Raw genomic sequence first — 20534 nt, 5'->3', positions numbered from 1 at the left:
GGAATGGATATTAAGGGTGCAGAATAATGGTAGAAGGAACATAGTGTTGGATCAGACTGAATTTATTGATTTGGGCCCACTAAGTAGGGACTCTGCACTTAATATGCTGTTAAGAGAGTTAAAAAAAAAAAGATTCTAATAGTTTATTGCTTGGTTAGTTGAAATATGTATTAAAACATGGTCCACTGTGAGTGAGCTGAAAATGCCTGATCGCCCTTGATTTAATGTAGAGGAAGGAATCCAAAGGCTTAGGAATACTGGGATGGTGGAGTGGATTAGTCACTTTAGACCTACTGGGAGGGTCCAAAAAATATACCTTGACCAATGCCTTGTGAAATAGATTTGTGAGGGCAGCACCTGCATCTTTGAAGAGCCCTGTAATTACTTTTCTCTGTATGTCAGATCTAACAGTGGGAACTGCAGTCACTCAACTACAAAATTTAAATACAATGGGAATAATTGGATCCCAAGGTGGCAGGGTCCAAGTGGCGGCACTCAACCATGAAAGGCAAGGTGGGCATAGCTACCGTAATGGACAGCAGAGTCAAAGCAACAATCAGAATAGTCTGACTCTTGTAGAGCTCTGGCATTGGCTAATTAATCATGGGGTTCCTAGAAGTGAAATTGATAGAAAGCCTACTGCATTCCTACTTAATTTATATAAACAGGAAACTTCTAGGTTGAATGGAAAAAAGGCTAATTTGAATTATAAAAACAGAGAATCACAGCCCCTCAATCAATTTCCAGACTTGAGCTAGTGTACAGACCCAGAACCCCTTGAATGAAGAGGGGGCTGGGTCCCCTTGAGGAAGGACTCCACTACATTCCTGATAATTTATGCAGTGAATCTTTCTCCCATCCTTTCCCAAGGAGACCTCTGGCCTTTTACCAGGGTAACCGTGCATTGGGGAAAGGGCAATAATCAGATATTTCAGGGACTGCTGGACACTGGCTCTGAGCTGACATTGATTCCAGGGGACCCAAAACATCATTGCGGTTCCCCCAGTTAAATTAGGGGCTTATGGAGGTCAGGTAATTAATGGAGTTTTAGCTCAGGTTTGACTTACAGTGGTGCCAGTTGGTACCTGGACTCATCCTATGCTCATTTCCCCACTGCCAGAAATAGACATACCCAACAGCTGGCAGAATCCCCACATTGGCTCCCTGACTGGTAGGGTGAGGGTTATTATGGTGGGAAAGGCAAATGGAAGCCATTAGAGCTGCCTTTACCTAGGAAAATAGTAAGTCAAAAACATTATTGCATCCCTGGAGGGATTGCAGAAATTAATGCCACAATCAAAGACTTGAAAGACACAGGGGTTGTAATTACCACCACATCCCCATTTAACTCTCTCATTTGGCCCCTACAGAAGACAGATGGATCTTGGAGAACGGCAATACTTTTGCCAAGACTACCATCCGTGGACTCATAGAATGCCTTATCCACTGTCATGGTATTCCCCACAGCATTGCCTCTGACCAAGGCACTTACTTTATGGCTAAAGAAGTGTGGCAGTGGGCTCATGCTCATGGAATTCAGTAGTCTACCATGTCCCCCATAATCCTGAACCAGCTGGATTGATAGAAAGATGGAATGGCCTTTGGAAGTCACAATTACAATGCCAGCTAGGCGACAACGCTTTGCAGGTCTGGGGCAAGGTTCTCCAGAAGGCCATGTATGTTCTGAATCAGGATCCAATATATGCCACTGTTTCTCTCATAGCCAGGATTCAGGGGTCTGGGAATCAAGGGGTGGAAGTCGAAGTGACACCACACACCAACACCTGTAATGCTCTATTAGCAAAATTTTTGCTTCCTCTTCCTACAACATTACATTCTGCTGGCTTAGAGGTCTTAGTTCCAGAGGGAGGAAGGCTGCCACCAGGAGACACAACAACAATTCCATTAAACTAGAAGTTAGAATTGCCATCTGGACACTTTGGGCTCTTCTTACCTTTAAATCAACAGGTTGAAAAGGGAGTTACAGTGTTGGCTGGGTTGATTGACACTGACTATCAAGATGAAATCAGTCTACTGCTCCACAACGGAGGTAAGGAAGAGTATACTTGGAATATAGGAGATCCCGTAGGGCATCTCTTACTAGTACCATAAATGAAGGTTTCGGTCACTCTACCAAGAAAAAAACCATGACCTACTGAGGTGCTTGCTGAAATCAAAGGGAATACAGAATGAGTAGTAGAAGAAGGTAGTCACCAATACCAGCTACGACCATGTGACCAGCTGCAGAAAAGAGGATTGTAACTGTCATGAGTATTTCCACCTTTTGTTATAAACATGTTAGTGCATATATACACTTATACTAAGAAAAATCTTCATTTTATGTCCTTTCTCCTTTATCATGTGACATAAGATTTATTGATTTTATTGAATATTTATGAATATTGAACATATTATGATCAATATATTATATATATTATATATGTAATATATATGTTCCATTAGTTCTGTCCTTCAGGAGAACCCTAATACAACATTCTACCTTGTATCTAAGTTATCATCTCACGTTTAAACACAAGGAATTTCTTATTCAAAATAGCTACCCAATATGCTGTTATCAATCATCTAATAACATGAAAACATTCATACAAAAGTAAATATTCCTGGGCAAGAAACAACAAAATTCCACCGCTTTACAATAAATATTTTAGGATATCTACCATGAAATGTCTAATCTATATATACACAGTATGTATGTGCTATATATGTACACATACCTGTATATTAATGCATTCTCAGATTATACTTATTTACGGTCACCTTTTATATTATTATTAGTTTTTTATTATTCGCTATAGATAAAAGAAAAAGCTCGCAATATATGTCTCTTCTTACAATATAGGCATTTATCTTCTTTAAAGATGAAATACAGAACAAAAACTGTGTATCTAGAATTGAAAACATTCCAACAAATTTATGTATCATTTTGCAAAAAAGAACCTTCACAAGTTTTACATATATTTGCTTTTAGTTAGAAAAGATATGCAATAAAGAAGTGTGCTTTTGTATGTTATTAATTTTGTTATGTTGTTAATCTCTCTACTTGAGAGTCTGGAAAATAAGGGAGAAAATTAATTGAGTATGGTGAATGAGAATATTTCTACATGATCTATAAATGGCCTATTCATAGCTAGTGCTTTATGTTAGAATCATGAACCCAACATTAAAAAGTACATTATAGACATAAAGGACAAATTTGAACATTTTTATGTTTCTAGAGTTTAATTCATATTGAATGTTTCAGGTAGTTAATTCAAATGAATTTTTCATAGCAATTTGTTATGAAATAAGCAATTATATTGGTATTGCTTAAGACTTCAAATTACTGTTTATTTTTTTCCTTTTGATCTCTTAAAACTATTTTTAATTCATAAGTCCTCACCAAAATTGAAAGCATACATTGAAATCCAATGTATAAGACAACCTGTTTTTAAAACAAGTTCTTTTCTATGGTCTCACTCAAAGCAAATAAATGAATTTTGATTTATAAGGACATGAGTATAAACAGCTGTTATTTTGCTTTTAACAGTTTTTATTTTCTAGGAAATTATGACTGTTATCAAATGCTCAGAATTCAGGATACGTTTTTATCTTGCGTTATGGATAATGATGACTTGATATTATAGTAATGTGGCAATATAAGTATATGTTTATCATACATCAATGATTTATACCACAGAGTAGCCAAATTATTTTTTAGTCTAAATGTCTAAAACTTCTAATAATGATTAACACATTTTATGAAGAAAATCCTTCTGTATACCTGAGTGAACACTAGATTAACGTTAAATGTATCTGTCAGATTGACTGATATATAAAGTAGCTTTGTATTCTAGTAACTACGTCATGGACCACTTATTAAGAGATTAAATAAAATTTTCTGAGCATTTTACAGGATCTTATTTTTAAAAAACACGTGAGTTATTTGTTTATTTGTAGTTAAAATTGAATTATTAACTCTCTTTTCTATGCTCTTAAAGGAAAAGAAAAATTGTTAAATTTACTATTATAAAGCTCCAGGCAGAAGAGTTATCAATTGAACTGAATGTTACTGCCCTTCAATATAATTGATACTGATATGCAAAATATTTTATTTGTATTTAATATATAGGCAATTTGTGTATAATTTTTCTTTAAAATAGAATAGCATCACTGGCAAATTTCCAGAAAGTCACACGGCTTAAGGTAGTTGCTTATCACCTATAAAATGGCAGCCTGAGTAGATATTACAGTTATTTTGACAATTAAGAAAGTGCGATAAAGAATGACTTGAAATTCTTAGACTAGAACTCAGGATATAGTTTCCTTTATTTGTTTCTACTAGTTTTATTATTTTTTTTTAACCTGGTTGATCTTGTTTATTTTCCGAACACAACTTAGTGATAATCACCCCTAAGAGTCCTTCCCTGAATTTTTTTTAATTTAGATTCTTTTCCTTAGTGTTCTCCTAGTAGCTAAGGTAATATAAGAGTAAAAGTTTATGAGAATGCAGGTATCTTATTGTACAGTGAGCTGAGAACATCAAGGGGTGTATAGATCATGGAGTCCAAATGTTCTTTATGACTATCAACTATAATCATAATTAAAATAGTTGCCTTTTGAAGGAAAAAAAGAAAAGCTTCAGCAATATCAGGTATCCACTCGAGATTTCAGGGAAAGGAGGAAGGACAGAGATAAGTTAGGTCTCACTCATTTCTATCATTTAATCTGGCAAAGAGTCATAATGCTATTTTTGTGCTTTGTGTGGACATCACTTAGATTCATACATGAAAAGTCATCTTGGCAACTTTTGCCCAGAGAATGACTGCTCTGGTGAAGAAAGAGAAAAGAAAAGCTGGAGGCCAGGCACGGTGGCTCAAGCTTGTAATCCCAGCACTTTGGGAGGCGGGGAAGGGCAGATCACGAGGTCAGGAGATCAAGACCATCCTGGCTAACAAGGTGAAAACCCGTCTTTACTAAAAATGCAAAAAGTTAGCTGGGTATGGTGGCACATGCCCATAGTCCCAGCTACTCAAAGTGAGACTCTGTCAAAACCAAACAAACAAAAAAAGCTGGAGGGAATAAACAGAAATGGTAGTAGAGTTCAATTTTATGAAGGGGTGCGATAGAAAAAGAGACAACACTTCCTTGCCTACCCTAAAAAAAATACATAAAATAAAATGGAATAGTACATATGTTCAGACCACAGCAGCACCAGTGATTTCAGAATTTGCATGATTTTATCTAATTCCATTTCCTCCAATCCGTTGTCCTGGAGGAGATAGCCACAGGAAGAGTGGAGGAATGAAATAAACAGGAACAAAGTGCAAGCTAAAGCCACACATAGCACTGCTTGACTTAAGGTCTCCAACCAAAGAGTAAACAGGAACAAAGTGAAACAGGAAAAGTTCCCTTATCCCCCTCACAGGACGCGTACAATGGGGAAGTGGCTCTCTTCTTCAGTGCCCCCCTGCTCAAACCCCTAGGGGGAGCATGCAGATGGGCAGGTTGTGGGGCTCTGACCCCATGGCAGTGTCTAAGGGTGAAAGTTTACAGCTCCTGAAGCCCCAGTGGGAGTGTGTTTCAGGGTGATCTTTTAGTTTAGTTTTCCATAGACGGCTTGTGTTAGTCAGCTCAATTAGACCCCCTGCATTATCGCAAGGACAGAGGGCTTTCTGTATCCTGCAGTTTCTTGTCTTGTTGTACTGGAAGAATCGGGTCACACGTGGGCTTGGATAATGAGTGCAAGGTTTTATTGAGTGGAAGTAGCTCTCAGCAGATTGGGGAGCCAGAGGGGAGATGGAGTGGGCAGGTGGTTTTCCCCTGGAGTCGGGCTGCTCAACAGTTGGGCTCTCCTCTGACTGCCCTTGCCAAACTCTGAGTCATTCCATCGGTCCATGGCCTCCTGGCACAGGATGGTGGCATGGCAGGCCAGGGTGGTCTTGGGAAATGCAACATTTGGGCAGGAACACAGAAATGCCTGTCCTCACCTAGGTCCATAGGCATAGGCCCAGGGATGGAGCCCTAGCCAGCGACCACACCCTTCTCTTCCCAGCTCCCATATCACAAGGGCTTAAAAGTCTTGAAATCGAATGTGAGGTTGTTGAATTAAACTGGATTAGGGTTTTTCTGTTTCGTTATATATATATATATTTAATATTATTTAATTTATATTTATTTAATATATATTTAAGAGTATATATATTAAATAAATATAATATAGAGTATATATATACTCATATATATACTCTTTAATATATATTACTTTAATATATATTAATACTCTTTAATATATATTACATAAATATAAATTAAATAAATATTAAATAAATATATATAACAAAACAGCAAAACCCTACTCCAGTTTAATTCAACTATATATATATACTTATATTTATTTAATATATATTTAAGAGTATATATTTTACATATATATATATATACTCTTTAAAAAAGATACTTAAAGTAACCAAATATCTATAGGACAACAATATACTGTGTTTGAAGGTGTTGGCAACTGAGAAAATAGTTTCCTGAATACGCTGCAATGAACTCAGCCAATTTGATGAAATGGGTTTACTTTCTTTTGTTGTTGTTTTTTGGTTGTTGTTGTTTTTGAGACAGGGTCTCATTCTTTCACCAAGGCTGGAGTGCCTAGGCACGATCTCCATTCAATGAAACCTCCACCCCCTGGGCTCAAGCAATCCTCCTGCCTCAACCTCCTGAGTAGTTGGGACTACAGGTGTGTGCCATCACGCTTGCTTAATTTTTTAATTTTAATTTTTTTTAAAGACAAAATCTCTGTTGCCCAGGCTGGTCTTAAACTCTTGAGCTCAAGTGATCCTCCCGCCTTGGCCTCCCCAAGTGTTGGGATTACAGGCGTGGGCCCCTGTACTCAGCCAAGGTTTACTTTCTTTTTATATAGTTGTATTGACCTCTGCTTTAATGTATATCTCTTAGTAGTTTCTGAATGTCTTATTTTTTTTTTTTGTATATGAAATTCTCTTAACAGGCATACAATAATCTGATGACTTGAAATTATTACAATTCATCTGTAAATAGCTAATTTCCCTCCTTGAGATAAAATAAGCTACAGTGAAAATGGAGAAAGTGTGCACGCCATTTCCACTGTGAAACAGTTTCTTAACAGGACATTCAGGGCTTTGGTATGCATCACATTCTTGGAATTATAAAATAGTAAGATAACTCATATACATGGTATAATGTCCAAAATATACAGTATAAACAGACCGATATCACAGTACTGTCATTTTCATGTGCAAACTAAATCATGGTAATTATTAAAAAAAAGTAATCTTTATCAATAACATCATTCATGTATGCAGAAAATTATACAAGTAATGGAAACATTTGGAGTTAATCATGTCTAAGGCCACTTTCTGGGAAGCTTCTTACACATACTTCACTATGCTTTTAAAAGTTGATTCTCTGTGATTAGGCCAGCATGAGCTGGAATACAGCAATGAGAAGAAGAATTATTCACACTGGCCAGCGCCATGGCTAGGTTCTTAATGGGATGTTCTATAATCAATGATGACCAGTTCATCCCACCACAAAGCAGAGGACAAAAACACAAAACTGTGTAAGAAGATGTTCAGTCAACATGTAAGCAAAGGTCCTGAGTGAGCAAAAAAGGGCCAGCAGTAAGAGCAAGAAAACAGTCTTTTAGTTGGTAACAGATGAGGGGAGAAAAAGGGATGTAGATTTCAGAGTATCATGACAGCTGCTCTCAAACTATTTTCTACATTCATAACCAGAATAAGTATGCATAATATCTCACTTTTTTTTCCATGGGTAAAAGAGAAACAAATAGTGAGACCCGTTAGAAAACATTATTTTGACATAGTTGAACCAATTATATAAATGGAATAAACTACTGGGAAGAAAATGCAATATTTGAAATGCAGCCATACAGAAAATTGTCCCTAGATTGAATTAAGTGTAAGCTATTTGTTGGGACTTATCCTAAATTTATTTTCTCATGTTTCATGCTAGAAAGGAAATACTATCCAAGTTAAACTAATCTCAATTTTACACTTCCCTTGTCTTCCTTCTACTTCTTTTGCAAGCACATGTCTCCTAAAATTGTACTGCCTTCCAGGGATATTATTTACTTGGGGGCTAACTCCAACACAAAGGATGTCCTTAGTACATTTTATTTACTCACAGCAAATGAAGGAGGTGATGATCAGGTGAATGACAGAAATGTGTATTTTTCAATAAAAATGAATATGTGGAATAGACAGTAAATAGATAGAAAGTGTTTTCAAAGAGACATTTTTAAGTTTTCCATTTTATAAAACATACATTTTAATTGTTACTAAATGCTGCAGTTATAGCAGCCAAAACTTGAGTAGAAAAAGACATCACTTTTGATTTGAGGTGATGACCATGATATAACTATGGAATGATTATGGCTTTAGATTTATTACATCAAACCACAAGAAATTGATTTTTATATATGTTAAAAACATTAAAAATCAGTCATTTCATATGGTTCAACTTAAAGGAGATGTTAATTTAATGATCCAGATGCAGGTGTATGTGATAGAAGTGGACAGGAGTGGATCTTTTTCCTATATACAATACATGCACATATATGCATATATATTCTACCTTTAAATCTAATGGTCTGTTAAGAACTGTGCTAATGATAAACATTTTTAACATTGAATTTCAGGTTTAGCTAGTTATACTTGCCTTATAACTAGTACTAGGTATATTATCAGCCAATTGTTTTTTTCTCAGGCAAAAAATACAAACATGAAAGAAGGGAATATATTCAATAGAGGAATAGTTACTAAGAAACAAAAGCCATATATACCTGTCCTGATCAACTCATAGGTCAGAGCTAATATTCTAAGCTGAGGCTCATAGCTAAGTTAACAAACATACACATCTACAATTACAATGGAAAACAATTTTTGCTTTTTAAGATGAATTGCTTTGTTCCATTAGCAAAATATTACTACATATGAACAAGTTAATTACTCAAAGAATTCAAAGCCTAGATACTGCAGTGCACATTAAATTGGTAAGAAGAGGAATAAATAGCAACCAAGAATTAGTCAAACATGGCCTATTTTTTTTTTTTAGGTTTCTATTTCCAACAAGCCCATTACAGAAAGAGCATTTTTTGAGAAGAAAATAATGTACTCATTCTGATTGTCCACTCTCCTCAACTCCAATTATTTTATATGATAATTGTGTCCTCTATTAAAATTGATTAAAGTTAAAAGTTTTTGATCAATAACACACATTTTAGCTGGTCATTATGTTTAAAGAAAGAAAAATATGTACATACACATATATATTTGTGAATATATGTACAGAATTAACTGTGAGTTAAGCAGGTTTCCCTTGGATTTACATAAAAGCTTCTTAATTAGTACTTAAACCATATGGATGTAAATACAACCTGATACAGAAATTAGAAATATGGCACTTATTTCTAATAAATGTGAAATCAAAGTGACTCTGTAACATAGAAAGAGAGTCGGTGCCTTTTGCATTTCAATATGTTCACTGATGTTTTAAAGAAGAACAACAATCACCATGTAAAAATTACTGAACCAGATCATGTCAAATTTTTTAAGGAACAGATGTGGAGTTTTTATGATTCACCCAAGAGTAGCAAACACGTTATTGTTTCTAGAGTAAATACACTAAAACAATTATAAAGATGCCAAAATTCTGTTTTATTGCTCCATTCTTTTTTCAAAAGGCGTAGGAAAAATTTGTCATGCCTTTAGTTACACAGTAAGTTTTGAACACTTCTTATTTATGTTTGAAAAAACTCTCATGTCATGACATTTTTCACCGAAGCAGAAGTCAGAAATTTGCTTTCGTGGCCTTTTTCTTTAATAGCTAAAATATTTTGCAGTGATCTTGTCTTTCAAATTCTAATTATGGGACACTCATCTAGAAAAGAGCAATATAGGAGGCAAATTCCATACACATCCATCTTTTCTCGTAAGAGTAATGGCAGAATGACCTGGACTTCAAGGCCAGACATGAAAAACGTTTTGACCTCCAGTGCTAGCATCATGAGGGTGAGCTGTGGTGATTCCAGTTGTAGCCTTGCCAGTTGTAGGATCCTCACTGGAACATTCCCCATGTTGGGATTTGTGGCCATTTGTGACTGACTTCATGGCCCACCCAAAGATCCAAATGTCTTTTAGTAGACTCCATTTTTACTTCAATTAGTTTCCTCTTTTTTTCATTACTTTTTAAAATTTTGTTAAAGAAATTTTGTGGTAGTCTGGGTGTGGTGGCTCATGCCTATAATCCTAGCACTTTGGGATGCCCAGGAGGGCGGATGACTTTGAGGTCAGGAGTTGGAGACCAGCCTGGGCAACATGGTAAAATCCCATCTTTACAAAAATACAAAAATTAGCTGGGTGTGGTGGTGCACGCATGTAATCCCAGCTACTCAGGAGGCTGAGGCAGGATAATCACTTGAACGGGGGAGGCAGAGGTTGCAGTGAGCCCAGATCTTGCCACTGCACTCCAGCCTGGGCAACAGAGTGAGACCCTGTTTTGTTTTGTTTTTGTTTTTTAAAGAATCCTCATCATGTTAAAAATTGGTGCCAAACATAATTACAGGCAATGGAGCCTCAAGGAAATGAAAATCCAGGTCTCGTTATCTGGTCTGATTATATTGCCAGGGCGAAAGAATTCATCTTGTATTGAAAGGATGTGATTCTTGCTGTCCCTGGCAGACAGTCATGAAAGGATTATTTAAATTTTCAACTATGGTCACTGATGTAATACATCTATACTTACAATTTCTAGAGTTATGACATTTGCATAAGGAATACAAGCTCTGTGGGATACGCTAACTTCTTCTAATTGTACTCAGCTTTAGAGAAAGATAATGACTGCCTTCCCTAATTTCTCAACTCTTGGGATGATCAGATAAGTAGGAGTTGTCCATAGCTGTGCTGTAAGTAGCCCCAAATCAGGTCCGAAGATGGCTGAATTATAATGCTATTTGAATTGTCAGCTTCACCAACCCTTTTATTTGAAACTCAGGGAATTATTGTAAAAGTATGTGACCTGGAGAATAGGCATGGAGTGATATAGGAGGTAGACCATTCACAGTAGAGCCCACCCCCAAACCTCACTGAATTTCTGTTGCCACCAATAGTTATTCCTCTCCCACTCTCCCGTGTGTGCTTCTATGTTGCTTAAATGCTCTACAATAACCTACCTTGGGAAGGGACTTTTTGGGCATGTCCTTATTCTTCAGCCCTCACCATGGCCTCATTTAATGGCCCCCAGTTTTAGACTCAAATTAGCTTCTGTTTGCTTGGAAGTGGTTGAAGTGGAGCAGACATATGAATTATTATGTCTCATGGCAAAAGAATTGCAAGATTTTGCTAGATGATATTACTAAAAATGTCAAGAATGTCTATGGGAAGAAATCCTTGGGATTTTAGAGTCTTAAGGACACCACATAGCAAGAGAAGAGATATGCGTATTTATACTTGACATTCTGAATTTGATGCACTATTTAAGGGGTGGATAATTCTTCTCTGCAAAAGGCCAAATGGTAAATATTTAAGCTTTAGAGACCAAATGATTCCTGTCGTAACTATTCAACATTGCCATTGTAGCCAGAAAAGAGTTATAGATAATACATAAATGGCTAGCCCTATGGTCCAATAAAACTTTATTTATAAAAACAGGTAGTGGGCTGAGTTTGACCTTCAGGTTGTAGTTTGCTGACCCCTATGGTTGCTCATACATTACTAGTAGTTATATTCACTGTGTGGTTGATTGCCCTATCCCAGAGCAAACAAAAGCTAAATAAGTTTGAAATAACAAGTATTCAAAGACTTTGGGAACAATAGATTACAGATTTTCAAAAACTACCAGGCTAACTTCAAAGGCCCTACTATGCATCAAATGTATAATTGAGGAAAGGGCTTTATATACAGTTACATTGTGAAGATATTCCAGACTTGAACTATCACCATGGTGTCTCACCCAGTTCTTAGACTTCAACTATTATGTAGTCCTAAAGCTTCCTGAATGAAACTTAAGGATGTTATCATCAGGAAGAACCACGTGAGAACATGAGAGGTCTGCTGTAAATACTCCTTCTGGCCTTTAAAGGTATCTAAGGTCAATTGTCGTAGTAATTACAGATGGGAGATTGAGAACTACTTAGAAAAATCAATTATTACTGGAAACTCTCCCTAGCTAACACAAATATGTGAGAAGCTGGTGTATCACAGTCAATCAGCCCATAGAGGTGTTTAACAGGGTTCTGGCAATTAACGTAACTTTTAATCAAGTCCAATTCAAGGTGCATCCACTTGATCCTAAACATTGTGCTTATGTACTCAGTTACTGAATATAGAGCTAGAATTATTTTGCTTAGCAACTTACAGTATCTACACATTCCCTTTCTAATTCATGGTTAGAGAGAGTCAAGTGGAAGCTCTGTAATCTCTCTTTTTCTACCAAAAGAGTAAATGAAAACTCCTCCTAAATGTCTGAGAAAACTGTAGCCAGTAGTGCCACTATCAAACATGTGCAAAGTGTGTATCATTTATTGTTATTTTTCTTTTGCCCTTACAAAAGACAGAATTACATAATTTTATTTGATCTTCTTAAACATATTTAGCTCCTCCTCCATATGTGTTTGGCTATGTTTCAGTGTGTTTGAGTAAATATATCTGGCACTTGGTATACAGATATTTATCTAGGAATTTATTTTTCTACAGTCAAATAAAGTATTTTAAAAAGTTTTTAGATGACAAGACCTTGTTTTTTTGCCATATAGTCACAGAAATGTGTAAATTTTAAGGTAACATGTCAGTTTTGCCTGTAAGGAGATATATATATATATATACAATTCTATGGAGTACCATGATCACCTATTACTGTGATTGCATCATGCTAATTATAAAATGAAGTTAACAAGTAGTGGGTGCCCTGTATATTTTGGTAAAATCTACAGAAGACAGAGACTGACAGATATATTACACTTCTGAATTTCTGGGTGTTCAGTTGCTGGAATGTTTTAGGAATTCCACTCCAGATAAAAGATAATTTGTTGGTTCTTACATCCTGTAGCACTAATTTTTAAAAGTGGAGAGCAATGTTTGGCCTTTGGAAACAACAAATATCACACTGGAATGTGCTGCTCAGATTCATTTCCTTAGTGACCCCAAACTCTTTCACTTTTGAGTGAACTCCAAAGCAAAAGAAGTCAGTCAAATTAAAATACATAACACAAATAGTTCTATGATCTTGTCCCAGTGACCCAATAGGTCCAAGAAAACTTGAAGTATTTCTTATAAATTGCAATGCCATATAGAAATTGTTTTCATTTCTAACATGTGATGAATTTTTAAATACTATTTTTGGTTCTTGTTTTCTCTCTGGAGATTAGAATATATTCTTTGTGAACGTAGAGTTTGCATCTTTTTTCTTTTATTTTCATTTGTTCATTGCTAAACCTCCACGGCCTAGCCCACTGTAATAGCTCACAACGTAGTTATTCACATAATAGTATTATAATGCTACATAGAAAATTTAAAAGGGTCATGAATTAAAAGGAAAGGAAGGCCATGTGGTCAGGGACAAGGGCATCATTTTTGTACTTGTTTAGGGAAGAATTCTGTCAGACATAAATCTTTAACAGACCCCTGGATAAAGTGAGTAAGAGAATCATGGAAAAGTCGGGAAGAAATTACTCCAAGCAGAGCAATATGAGTTTGAAAGTTCCTGAGGTAAGGTGAGCTTTGTGTGTTTGAGACCAAGTGGAAAAGACAACTTATTTGATAAGGTAAAGGAAGGTGAGGATGACCAGATATAATTTGGAGAAGTGAGCAAAAGCTAGATCGTATAGAGTTTTGTAGAGCATGGTGGGGAATTTGAATTTATTGTTAAATAGTATAGGAAGTCACTAGATTTTTAAATAAGACATTTATATGATGAGTTTTACATTTTAGAAGATTTCTTTGGTTTCTATGTGGAAAGTAACTTGAAAGAGTATTAATAGTAGGTGGAGGACCAATTAGGGCAAAGCTGTTGTACCCAAAGAAGAGTTGCTGATGGCTTAAGTCATGCTGGTGTTGGTGTTGGAGTGGGCTAGGGTGTAAGTGCTAGTCATCATGGCAGTAGTACTGAGCAGTGTAGTTGTGGAGGTGGTCATAGTAGTAGTGACAGTGGATCGGGTAGTAGGAGGCCAGGGTGACAGTGGTGGTAGTACTGGAGGTAATGGTCAAAGTGCAGACAATAATAGCACTGGTGCTGGTTTTCTCTACTATCTCTTTTGTGAAATAGGGTTATGTGCCTCCTAGGATGCCTAGAAGAATTAAATTAGTTAAAAAATTAAAATAATTAGAAATGTGCCGTAGCCAAGTGAGCACACAATAAATGATGGCTGACCATACTATTTTGTCTCCACAACAACCAACTTAAATTACTTGTTCCACCTTTGAATTCTATGGAATATGCCCACTCATACCAAGCAAAATTCTTTGCTATGGTAACAATGAATCATGCATCTTCTGTTGAATATGATTTATTCTTTTCTGAACAACACACTTTAAATAAGTAATTCACCTTGCTGAGACATTCTAGTTCCTCATTTTCAACGATCTGATTAATGTATACCTTTCAAAGTGCATTTAATATTTCCTATGACTTTTGAAGCTTACTCCATCTATCAATAAAAAAGAGTATCTTCTTATTAATAAGCCCCTTCCCCATCAGTCTTCTTCAATCATATAGCATTTGATTATTCATTAACTTACGAGAATAAATTATTTTGAAAAATGCAGCAATAGATGTACGCCCAATATAATACACGACACATGTCTGTATTCACATGAGTCAATCTAATAGTTTTGTGATCAGGGAAAAGTATGTACAGTTGTATTATCTCAAGTTGGAAATGAAAAGAAGTCCAACAGGTGTTACCATACCATCTTCAACACTTCACTTACCATACCATCTTCAAAAACAAGCAATTAAACAATACCTCAGGGGTACTTCAATTTTTCCCCTTAGGAATTTTCAAAACACTTATATAACATTTAAGACACAGTGGTGTTTCCCCCTTATAGTTTTTCTGTTTGGATCAAACTATAAAAAGAAAAATAGAAAAAGGGTACAAAACACCTTGGTAAAATTTAAAGTATTTCCATTATTTTAGTCATGGAGAACTAATTACATGCATAACTGTTACATGTGTAATTTGTCTTTGTCAGGATGAATAAGCCCATTGTGCATATTTGTTGTTTTTATCAAGGGCAACTGTGCCAGTCAGTATACCTATTCTCTTTTTTGAAAGAAAATCATCGGATTCCTTCATTTTGACAGGTAGAACATTCTGGAATAAATAGACAAAGTAGACATGTAAGTCAGCTTCATCCCAAGTAAATTTAAAGTTGGAGCAATCAATCAATAATGAGGTAATGGAATTTTAGATGAGTTTCGGGGCTGATGTGAATTTTGTCATGTTAATGTCACCATGTATAACTGGGAACATCTGCTGTCTGCCTTATTCTGTATAGTAATGTGGAACTTCATATATCTATATTATAAGACAGTAAGTCTTGTTACTTAGAAGATCTTATCTACAGTCAAGTGAATGCTCTACGACATTGAATGATTGGTGAGCCTTAGTTAATCTCTGTATATGATTTACAATCCTGTCCAGCATTGTTACACATAATATCCTTAGGAAGTAACATGGAAGGAATGTAGTAATATTTTATTTTCATATTTTGGTACAGTTCCTGATTTAATGTAGAGATTTTTAAAATACTGTTTTCCTATTTTAACATATGCTTTCAAGTGTATTGTAGCCCTCCAGTAATGACACAGTTTCACATAGAAAATGCCATTATACATGTGAATGAATTATAGCAACATTTTAAGGACAAGGTGTTGCAGTTATACAGACCTGAATTCAAACTCTGTTTCAGCAACCGATCATCTCTTGACCTTGGATAAATTATGTAATCTGAGACTCAGAGTCTTCAATCAAAAGAGATGTGTTAAGGTTTATTGAGGAAGCATACATAATGTGTTTAGTTTGGAAAACAACATGTAGTAAATAATGTAGTAATAATTCAATGAATTGTTGTCACTATCATTTCAACATCACAAAATAAACATTTACTTCATAACTGTATGAAATTATATTTAGTTATAAAATAGTATAATATAATATTTATTCTTCAGAAAGGTCTGATCACTATTAATTTGTAGTGGAAATATGAAAGGGAGACAGGTAAAACTGTAACGTTTATTTACACATATTGAGAAAACATTCATTGGTTATATCACTATCTGGGAAAACCACATTTATATATTGTATTAAAATGTATTTTTCAATAAGCTTAATTCAATTACTCTCATCTCTTCAATACATAAACTGTATGCCACTTGTTGCTTATACAGTGCATAGATAATTCTTATTTCTATGCGAGAAAATTCTCTTTTTAGGTCTCTTTCTTTAAAAATTGTAATGTACTTGGGGGCAAAAGCATACTTTATGCTTTGTCTCTCTTCAACACCTACTCAAGGCAGAGCTTGTGCTAATGGCCTGTGAAGAACACCAAAATATTTTATTTATATTATTTTATTGTAATGAAATATCTCTTTAGAGGTTTTGAGAATTAAAAATCTCTAATTTATTTTCTCAAACTGTTTTTAAGTTCTTTTGTCTGATTCTGACCTGAAAATATCTGCAAAAGTGTGGAGTTTGCTGTCGTTAGTGAAATAATTGGGAACAGGGTCAGATTATGACTTGTTTTTCAGTTACGCTGACAGTTTGACATGAAGAGTCCTGTACTAAGCCTGAGAACCCAAACTAGACAAGGGCAGGCACAGGTCTGCCGTGTTTAGGAACTGAAAGAATAGGAACTTGCACTAGTGGGAAAGGAACCACCACAGTGCCATAAAATTCACTGACTCAACCAATTCAGAGGTTTAATCCAGAGCACAAGTAGGTTACACTAAAAAATAACAGCTCTCTACCCCTGGAAATGCCGTTCAGCAGAGTAAGCTTAGTAAAAAGGGTCAGAGACCCAGAATCCCCAGGTTAATTATGTTTAAGGTTTGCTTGAACAAGTCTCTTAACTGCAATGCACTTTTCTTTTTCTAAACATAAGACTGGATTTATGGACTAGGAATTTCGTTTGTCAGCTCTTATTCTCAAATTCAGAAAATAATCATATATAATTTTATTTATATTTCAAATATAAAACATAATTTGGGGGTTATGATTTATTCATAAACATATTAATGGGTAATAGAGAACTACTAACTATATTTTCTTAATTCTAGTCACACTTCATTTAAATAAATGAATATTTGAGTACTATCGTTATTTCTAACAATTATGTATTATGCTTTATTGGAAGTTAAATAGCCAATAATAGCAAGAGCTTTATTTAAAGATGTTATGTATTGTTTCTCACTAGATTGTAAGATTATTCATTCACTCTTTGTTCTATATTGTGAAATATCAAGGAGGCCAGTTAAAATCAACACACACACACGTGCTGGGAGAGAGAGAAAGAGAATGAGAAACAGAGAGAGAGATAAAAGGAAAGGAGGAGAGAAAAACAGATAGGGAGACAAGCTGGGTATGTCTGTCAATTTATCAATACATCAAAAACCACATGATTATCTCAATAGATGCAGAAAAGGCCTTTGACAAAATTCAACAGCCTTTCATGCTAAAAGCTCTCAATAAATTAGGTATTGATGGGACGTATCTGAAAATAATAAGAGCTATTTATGACAAACACACAGCCAATATCATACTGAATGGGCAAAAACTGGAAGCATTCCCTTTGAAAACTGGCAGAAGACAGGGATGCCCTCACTCACCACTCCTATTCAACATAGTGTTGGAAGTTCTGGCCAGGGCAATAAGGCAGGAGAAGGAAATAAAGGGTATTCAATTAGGAAAAGAGGAAGTCAAATTGTCCCTGTTTGCAGATGACATGATTGTATATCTAGAAAACCCCATTGTCTCAGCCCAAAATCTCCTTAAGCTGATAAGCAACTTCAGCAAAGTCTCAGGATACAAAATCAATGTACAAAAATCACAAGCATTTTTATACACCAATAACAGACAAACAGAGAGCCAAATCATGAGTGAACTCCCATTCACAATTGCTTCAAGGAGAATAAAATACCTAGGAATCCAACTTACAAGGGATGTAAATGACCTCTTCAAGGAGAACTACAAACCACTGCTCAACGAAATAAAAGAGGATACAAACAAATGGAAGAACATTCCATGCTCATGGGTAGGAGGAATGAATATTGTGAAAATGGCCATACTTCCGAAGGTAATTTACAGATTCAATGCCATCCCCATCAAGCTACCAATGACTTTCTTCACAGAATTGGAAAAAACTACTTTAAAGTTCATATGGAACCAAAAAAGAGCCTGCATTGCCAAGTCAATCCTAAGCCAAAAGAACAAAGCTGGAGGCATCACACTACCTGACTTCAAACTATACTACAAGGCTACAGTAACCAAAACAGCATGGTACTGGTACCAAAACAGAGATATAGACCGATGGAACAGAACAGAGCCCTCAGAAATAATGCCACACATCTGCAACCATTTGATCTTTGACAAACCTGACAAAAACAAGAAATAGGGAAAGGATTCCCTATTTAACAAATGGTGCTGGGAAAACTGGCTAGCCATACATAGAAAGCTACAATTGGATACCTTCCTTACACCTTATACAAAAATTAATTCAAGATGGATTAAAGACTTAAATGTTAGACCTAAAACCATAAAAACCCTAGAAGAAAACCTAGGCAATACCATTCAGGACATAGGCATGGGCAAGGACTTCATGTCTAAAACACTGAAAGCAATGGCAAAAAAAGTCAAAATTGACAAATGGGATCTAATTAAACTAAAGAGCTTCTGCACAGCAAAAGAAACTACCATCAGAGTGAACAGGCAACCTACAGAATGGAAGAAAATTTTTGCAATCTACTCATCTGTCAAAGGGCTAATATCCAGAATCTACAATGAACTCAAACAAATTTACAAGAAAAAAACAACCCCATCAAAAAGTGGGTGAAGGACATGAACAGACACTTCTCAAAAGAAGAGATTTATGCAGCCAAAAGACACATGAAAAAATGCTCATCATCACTGGCCATCAGAGGAATGCAAATCAAAACCACAATGAGATACCATCTCACACCAGTTAGAATGGTGATCATTAAAAAGTCAGGAAACAACAGGTGCTGGAGAGGATGTGGAGAAATAGGAACACTTTTACACTGTTGGTGGGACTTTAATCTAGTTCAACCATTGTGGAAGTCAGTGTGGTGATTCCTCAGGGATCTAGAACTAGAAATACCATTTGACCCAGCCATCCCATTACTGAGTATATACCCAAAGGATTACAAATCATGCTACTACAAAGACACATGTGCACATATGTTTATTGCGACACTATTCACAATAGCAAAGACTTGGAACCAACCCAAATGTCCAACAATGATAGACTGGATTAAGAAAATGTGGCACATATACACCTTGGAATACTATGCAGCCATCAAAAATGATGAGTTCATGTCCTTTGTAGGGACATGGATGAAGCTGGAAACCATCATTCTCAGCAAACTATCACAAGGACAGAAAACCAAACACCGCATGTTCTCACTCATAGGTAAGAATTGAAAAATGAGAACACATGGACACAGGAAGGGGAACATCACACAGTGGGGTCTGTTGTGGGGTGGGGGGAGGGGGGAGGGATAGCATTAGGAGATATACCTAATGTAAATGAAGAGTCAGTGGGTGAGGCACACCAACATGGCACATGTATACATATGTAACAAACTTGTACGTTGTGCACATGTACCTTAAAACTTAAAGTACAATAAAAAAAAAAAAAAAGCTCTATGAGGAGAGTAAGAGTTTGCTCACCACTGATTGTGTCCCTAGCACCAGGACAGTGGTGACAGGTAGCATGCCCTCAGTAAACATCTGCAAAATAAATGGAAAAGGGAGTATAGACAAAAATGCATTTAGGACCTGTGATTGTAGTCACAGAGGCATATGTTCTAGATCAGATCAGATCAGTCACTAGTTATGGCAGGAGAGTGTTTAGTGTAATGGTTTATAGCCACAGTGGAAGCCCGGGTTCAAATTCCTCCTCCGTAATTCTCTGGCTGCATGTCCTTTGGCAAACTACACAACCGCCCTGTGCCTCAGTTTCCCCATTTGAAAATGGGAACAGTAGTGCCTGACTGAGGCTTAGTTTGCATTAGATACCCACATCAGATGCTCAGCCTGGTGCTCATCTATGTGTGGTGCTGGTGCTGTTGTTGTGTGTCTTGGGTGTGGTGTGCTGAGCTCCAAGGACCCACCAAGTTTTGAATGAAATAGATCAACTTTGTTGTTAGAGAGCAAAGAGGTGTGGGAAGTTGTTTTTGCCCAGAGCCTATGTCTAGACTCTTGAGATGAGTAAAGTGTCACTGAACATTCTGACATTCTG

General features: G+C 36.1%; 1 pseudogene; it reads right to left on the bottom strand.

Annotated features, from left to right (window-relative positions):
* The window catches only part of LOC100443004 (succinate--CoA ligase [GDP-forming] subunit beta, mitochondrial-like), a 45794-nt pseudogene extending 35659 nt beyond the window's left edge, over window positions 1-10135 (bottom strand).
* Between the last annotated feature and the right edge of the window lie 10399 nt (window positions 10136-20534).

This window comes from Pongo abelii, chromosome 4, assembly GCF_028885655.2.
Source record: "Pongo abelii isolate AG06213 chromosome 4, NHGRI_mPonAbe1-v2.0_pri, whole genome shotgun sequence".
Lineage (NCBI taxonomy): Eukaryota > Metazoa > Chordata > Mammalia > Primates > Hominidae > Pongo > Pongo abelii.
The sequence above is the reverse complement of the archived record's forward strand: the minus strand, read 5'-3'. Positions and strand labels throughout refer to the sequence as shown.